The sequence below is a fragment of the Impatiens glandulifera genome, chromosome 1 (assembly GCF_907164915.1).
Source record: "Impatiens glandulifera chromosome 1, dImpGla2.1, whole genome shotgun sequence".
Taxonomy (NCBI): domain Eukaryota; kingdom Viridiplantae; phylum Streptophyta; class Magnoliopsida; order Ericales; family Balsaminaceae; genus Impatiens; species Impatiens glandulifera.
The window spans coordinates 71254087-71261773 of record NC_061862.1 but is presented as its reverse complement, the minus strand read 5'-3'; the positions used below and the strand labels follow the sequence as shown (position 1 = coordinate 71261773).

Here is a 7687-nt window from a genome sequence, read left to right as displayed (position 1 = left end):
ATAAGAGCTCTTGCTCAAGGCGAGCAATGTGGAAAACAAGCCGGCGGAAAGGTATACGCAGGGGATTATGTTGCAGCCAATTCGGCTTTTGTGGAAACACACCTGCTTTTTGCGGTTCTGGCTGCCAGAGCCAGTGTACCTCCACCGATCCACCACCTTCCCAAGGGCGTATCCAGAAATTTTTTTTCCCTAGGCTATGAAGATTATACGTTTCACTATTACTGGTAATAAGGGAGAATATTAAACATATTAATTGAACTACTAAAATAAAATAAATATACAAAATCTAAAAATTGATATGAATACCCGATTAAACTAACAAATTTATACATATAATTGTATCTCGTATTATTGAAAATCTAAAAAATAAGACAAAAAAATCTAAAACTAAGATAAAAAAAATCTATAAAATTTAACAAACGTTTACATATTATTTAAGTTGTAACATTCTATTCTTTATAAAATAAAATTCATCTATTATATAATCTGAATCAATATCTTTAACAAGCTCTCGTTCAATATAAATTATTATAGTATCTGTTAAAAATCTTCCATCTTATTCCGTTGAATAGTTTTCAAATGTTTCATTCTTGAAAATGACTTTTCTGTGGTGGCAGTAGAAATTGGTAAAGTCAAAATAGGTCAATTAATCTATCAATCAAATTATAATTTGATGACTTGTTTATTTCAACTAATCTGCAACACAATTTAATGATGGAATACATATTTTGAAAATTCTCATTACTAGAAACATCAATTTTATAATGTTGGAGTTGAGATCTTAAATATTGTATTTCTTGTTCACTAAAGTCTACTGGATAATACTTTTCAGCCAATTTGTAAATATCTCCAGCTTTAAATGCTTTAAAATTATCACTAAAAATATAAGTAGCTCTAATGTTTCATCACTAAAAATATAATAAATGAATAAATATATATATTATATTTAATAAATAATAAGTTAAATATGAAAATTATTAATTATTTTTTAATCTAATTAATTACTTTATTTTGCAGTTAAAAGTTTATTAAATTATGTATGTGTTTATATTAAATTAAATATATATAAATTAAAATTTTCTCCTTTTAAATAGTTTGAATCTTATTTTTCCTTATAAATCTTTTTTTTTTCTATTTTATTTTATCATAAGAAGTGTTAAAAATTTAATTAATCTAGCACATAATATTATAATTTCTCTTTTATATTAAAATGTTTCTTTTTATATAAGATATTATATTTTAAATGTTAGTACAATAGTTGTAATTTGAGTTGAATAATCTTAAGCTCTTATTAATTAAGAATTTATTTGGTTATAATTTCAATAATCATCTAATTTAGTGAATATTTATAATAGTTTTATAATAAAAAATTAAAGAGACAAATTATTAATAAATAAAAAGTTGAAGAAAGAAAATTATACTAAATTATTAAATAATTTAAGTAACGTATAAACCTATTTCTAGGTTGACATTTTCACTCATATTTATGGTGACATTTTCAATTCCATATGCCCCACTACATAATTAATAATTTAATATAAATATATATATATATATATAATTTTTTTATATATATAATTTTTTTAATTAATTACCTTAGCTACGGCCCACCCAGCCCACTACGTTACTCCGCCATTGCACCTTCCACACCGACCGGAGGAGGTACCGGTGTTAGTTCCCTCATCTCGAAAGACCTTTTCAACGAGATGTTGAAGCATAGGAACGATGCTAACTGTCCCGGGAAGGGATTTTATACTTATGAAGCTTTCATCTCCGCCGCCAACTCTTTTAACGGCTTTGCTACAACGGGAGACCCTGGTACTAGGAAGAGAGAGATCGCCGCATTCTTAGCCCAAACTTCTCATGAAACTAATTTGTTTTATCGACCAAGTTAATTTGTTGTTAGTCGTTATTGTTGGAGACGACACAATAGTTTCTAACCTAGAAATCGATAACATTATAACATAGTCTATTCATAAATCACCTTAATATAGTTGGAAAAATATATCAACTAATAAATATTAAATCCAAAAATGGATTACCAACACTTGTTGAGTGAAAAAAATAATAAAAGAAAGTAAAACTCATTAAAAATTACACAACCTATTACCACAAAACTATATCTCTTATTTGTATATTGTAAGTGTAATGATTATTTATCATAACTTTCATTAAACTTAAATAGTTCTAAATGAAAAATAAATTATTTGTCATTTAGTGAATTATTTAATAAATAAATATTAACGATCTCATAATTCAATTAGGTGGGTGGCCAACTGCACCTGATGGCCCATATTCTTGGGGCTATTGTTTCGTACAAGAAAAGGGAAACCCGGGAGCCTATTGTGTTTCATCTGCCGAATGGCCATGCGCTCCGGGCAAGAAATACTTCGGTCGCGGCCCTATCCAAATTTCCTAGTGAGCCCCATATTAATTTAACTATATTATTATTTTTTCACAATTGACAAATTTGTTTTAGGAATTCGCATTGTCCTCTACAGCAACTACAACTACGGGCAAGCAGGTAAAGCTCTTGGGCTCAATCTCCTTAACAACCCCGACTTAGTTGCCACCGACCCAACCGTGTCTTTCAAGACAGCGTTGTGGTTTTGGAATACAGCGCAAGCGCCAAAACCATCGTGTCATGATGTTATCACGGGGAGGTGGACTCTGAGCGGGGCGGACACAACTGCGGGGAGGGTGCCTGGGTTCTATAAACGGAGGGATCGAGTGTGGAAAAGGTGGGCCGGTGCCCCCAAGTGGAGAATAGCATTGGGTTCTATAAGAGATATTGTGATCTATTTAAGGTGGGATATGGCAACAATCTAGATTGCTATAGTCAAAAACCATTTGCCTAAAAACACACTATTACTATATCCCAAAATAAATAAGTCCAAGAAATGAATAAAAAGGCAATAATAAATAAATAAATTGGTCAATTGTGTATATGGTCATTTGATCATAGAGATCAATCTAAACACAGTTTAAATACTGTTTTTAATTTTAAAGCCACCAATAATATATAAATCAATAAAATGGAGAGATGAAAATTGTATGTTTCTTATATTTATAATGGATATCATTCTCATAGTTAATTTGTAACTCCTTTTGAGTAAAAATTTAAAGGATTTTTGTTATTTGAACTAATTTAGTATTTTTTTTGTGACCCCAATTTACTTTTGGGAGGATGATATAACTCTCAAACACTCATAACTCATTTAATTAAATATGATTTTACTATAACCAAACATAAATATAAAACATTTTTTAATTAGGATACAAAATACAACTTGTACAAAAAACTTTCAATTAATTAATTTACACAATTTTAAATATATATGAACGTATCTGTGACATGAAAATTAGAAGAAGAAAAAAAAGATTATAAATAGGTATATATGTATATAAAAATTGTATGTCTATATTTTACCCATTTTTGGTAGATAATACGTTTCACAAAAAAAAAAATAAGGAAGAAATCATAAAAAATGTAGCCCCCGGCGAGGATCGAACTCGCGGCCTTTCCCTTACGAAGGGAACGCAATACCACTATGCTACGGAGGCATTTGTTTCATTAATTGTAATATACATATTCCTCAAATGACAAATACGCATTACTCAAATTATTCAGAATCTTTCAAACATTGTTATGGAATATATTTAGACATTTTAAAATGTTTTTTCAGTATCAATTACAGATTTTAGATTTGATTTTTATTTTATAATGAACAACCAATGAATGTGACACTCAAATACTTACAATAGATATAACATTATCCAACATCCATCCATATTACATGATATTTACTACCAACAAAAACAGAATCATTACAACCAAAATTGTAGTACTGCCAACAAATATATCATCAACAAAAATTACCAACCATACACCCAAATATTTAGTACCACCAATAGTTACACCATCATTAATCATAACCAAAAGCTAATTAGTTTTCACTAAACAATTTTCTCTTTTGTTCATTAACCACATTTTGTAATTGTCTCGTTGACACTTTTGTACACCAGACTTGATGGTCTAATACCATGTTGTAACTCAATTGCACCAACTACTACGACTTGTCCATCTTCTCCATTACCATTATCTCTACCCGCATCAACTACAATTGGTCCACCATATAATATCTTAAATAGACCAGATCTTGTGTGACTTGGATCTAGGATGATTGAGATGTGAGGCTTGAATTTGTGTTGATTGAATTTATGAACATTGACCTTGTGAGGCATGTACGGTGTTGATTGGACCTGTGAACATTAACCTTGTCATGAGGTATGGACTCATTTTGATTGGTCTTGTTGTGAATATTAACCTGGTGAAACTTAAACCTGTGAAGATTTGCCTTATAAAGATTGACCCATTGTTGTTTTGCTTACTGTGATTTGGGCTTGTGCAACTTGACTGCACACCTAATATAAATTACCTAAATTTTAAAATAGTATACTAAAACTTGAAAACTAGTGTAACTTAATGTACCCTAATATTAATATTATTCAAAATATCAAAACAATGTACTAAATTTTAAAATTTGTACAATGTAGTGTACCTCAATATTAATATTATCTAAAATCTCAATATTACATAAAATCTTAGAAAGTGTACAAAAAAATTAAAATGAATGTAATATAGTGTACCCAGTATAAATATTACCTAAAATCTCAAAACACTATACTAAAACTTTTAAAATTAATGCAATTTGTGTACAATAATATCAATTTTACTTAGAATATCAAAATTACCTAAAATATCAAAAAATTTTAAAATATCATAATCGTACAATATAATAAACTAAAATATCAAAATCACCTAAAATCTTAAAATATTGTAATATAGTGTACTAAAATATCAAAGTTACGAAGAAATGCAAGGAAGCAGAATTAGAAGAGAATACATCAATTACTCATTTAGAGGCGTCTAGAAGGTAAATGTGATTCACTTCTAAGGCGTTTCTAAAGGGTGATAGAATCTTAAACCTAATGAGGCAGAAACAACTCAATGAAAGAAATGATAAAATATGCTGGAAAACAGAAAACAACGAGAAGTTCATTATAGGAAAGACATGAGAAATGGTTTGAACAAGAGGAAAAGAGGTAGATTGGCATAATGTGGTATGGTCTCCAAAGATTATTTCCCGTCACCAATTTATTCTTTGGCTGGTATACAGGAAAAGGTTGACAACAAAAGACATAATTCAAAAATACATAAACATTCCTGATATTAACTGTATTCTATGTTCGGGAGTTGAGAAAAACATAAACCATTTATTTGAGGAATGCTCTTTTGTAATACAAATCTGGAGAAGGTATGATGCAAACATGAACATCATCAACTTTCCAGGAACATGGGAAGAAATTCAAGAGTGGATAAAGAATAAAGCAAAAGGAATATGCTTCTATGTAAGTATACTAAAATGATACTTTGGAGCAGTAATCTACAATATTTGGAAAGAAAAAAATTCAAGAACTCACAGTGGAAGAAGTAGAACTGCTGAAGATATTTGGGGAGATATAACTTCAGATAGAAATGCACTCATTCAATACTGGAGATGAATCAAAAGGAATGAAGAGAATAGAAAGTTCTGTCAAATATGAGATATTTCGTTTGAAAAAATGACAAGTAGAATCAAAGTAAAAACGTTATAAACGATATATAATTAATTGTTATTATTGTCTGCAATTCAATTATTGTTTAATTGTCAAATTTAAAAATTTTCTAGATCTAATCTTAAATTTTTGTAATTTTTCCATCTTATAAGTTTTTTTTAATAAAATTGCACTATGCTGTTTTTTAAAAAAAATAATCAAAATTACTTCAATTATGGTGGAACATTTACAATGCCATTTGTTTCATTTTTATTCTTTTTATTGTGACCTTCTTGACCAAAAATAGTGGAATGTATAATTATACATTTCGTAACCACTTTAATGAGATTTCAATTTCTCAAGAGAATTTATTTTATATTTTTCCTTAGTTTATCAGTTGAACCTATTTTTGCAGTAAAATTTTCAATTCAATGTCACTATGTTAAGCCTCTAGTCTGTTATGTGATTTATGTTAAATAAATATGTTTTTAAATACCTATATTTTTATACTAATGAGATACATAATCCTCTAAAATATCATTATTAGAGGGACATATTGTCCGGACAACTTGTACACACAGAATACCATGTATAGTCCAAACTCTACAATAACATTTTTTAATCACAATATCAACTCTGTGCTTATGAGTATTATGTGTTACTCTACAATAACATTTTTTAATCACAATATCAACTCTGTGCTTATGAGTATTATGTGTTACTTCGTAATTAAAACTATCATAATATTTCACGTGACACTCATGATATTGGGATATATTAGCTTTTATAGTTGACGTTTGACATTGAGAGATTTTGTGAGATCACTTAAGAATTAATCTGCGATTATTTAAGAATTAATCTGCGATTATCAATTCATTTTTGCATGACTTTAACCTTTATCAATTCTAGAATGATGCATACATTTTTCTCTCGAGCAACAATGAACAATGATAGAGTAATTGAAACTCACTCATGTTGTTGTCTATAATATCACATTTCCTTGTTTTACGTTGAAATGACTCTCTTTTTTTTTTTACTGAAATATCAGCTTTTATCACACCCATTATCAATCTTTTTAGAATATTGTTATCTAATTATTTTGATATATTGATCTTGAACAATTTAAAAATTAATATTTTAGATCACCTTTCATGTTTTTTAATACCAGTTTCGTGCACAAAAATTTGTGCTTCGGTTTCTAAAATAAAAATCCTCACGATTGCTATTAATCTATATATAATTAGACAAAGTATATAATCAAAGTATAAATATACTAATTAAACAATATAATAATCCAACCCACATTTGCGCATTTAGGGGTGTAAACGAGCTGAGCCGAGCTCGAACTAACCTTGACTCGAGATCAGCTCGACTCGTTTTTTATTGGCTTGGCTCGAGCTCGAGCTCGATTGAGCTTTCAATATTAAGCTCGAACTTGACTCGATCAAATAACCATAGACTCGAGTTCGGCTCGAAATGCTTGAATTTAAATATATTTATATATTAATTTTTTATATTAAAAAAAACATAATAGAATTCGAGATTCCATCCATCGGATCGTACAATCCTCCGCATATTTTTTTTTTTGTTTCACGCCACATAACTCTTCTTCAACTAGGACTTGGTTCACGTAAAAATAGACGTATTGGTTCGCGTAAGAACACACGTAGAATACCTAAGAAAGTTATTCATGTTAAACAAGTTTGAGAACTGTGTATTGTATTTGAAATGAACTTGAAAACATATTAAACTCTATTATGTTTCTTTTAAAAAATAAAACACTTTATATTGAAATAAAAATAATTTTATATCTTATCAAATTTAATACATTGAGATTGAATATATTAAATAATATTTTAATATAATTATATATTAATATCAAATTTATTTATTTTCTTATAATTATAAGTATTATATAATATATATTTTTTAATTTATAAATATTATTTTAATATATTTTAATAAATAATTTATATTGAAATAAAAATAATTTTATATTTTATAAAATATAATACATTGAGATTGTATATATTAAATAACATTACAGTATAATTATATTTTGATTTAATTTTTAAAAATTATGTTTATA

At 28.0% G+C, this 7687-nt stretch overlaps 1 non-coding gene and 1 pseudogene across 1 annotated transcript; one reads left to right on the top strand and one right to left on the bottom strand.

The window, feature by feature from the left end:
- LOC124931859 lies at window positions 1-2907 on the top strand (annotated as a pseudogene).
- Window positions 2908-3492: 585 nt separating this feature from the next.
- TRNAT-CGU lies at window positions 3493-3564 on the bottom strand. The gene has a single exon. It is a non-coding gene; the product is annotated as a tRNA-Thr (tRNA).
- Between the last annotated feature and the right edge of the window lie 4123 nt (window positions 3565-7687).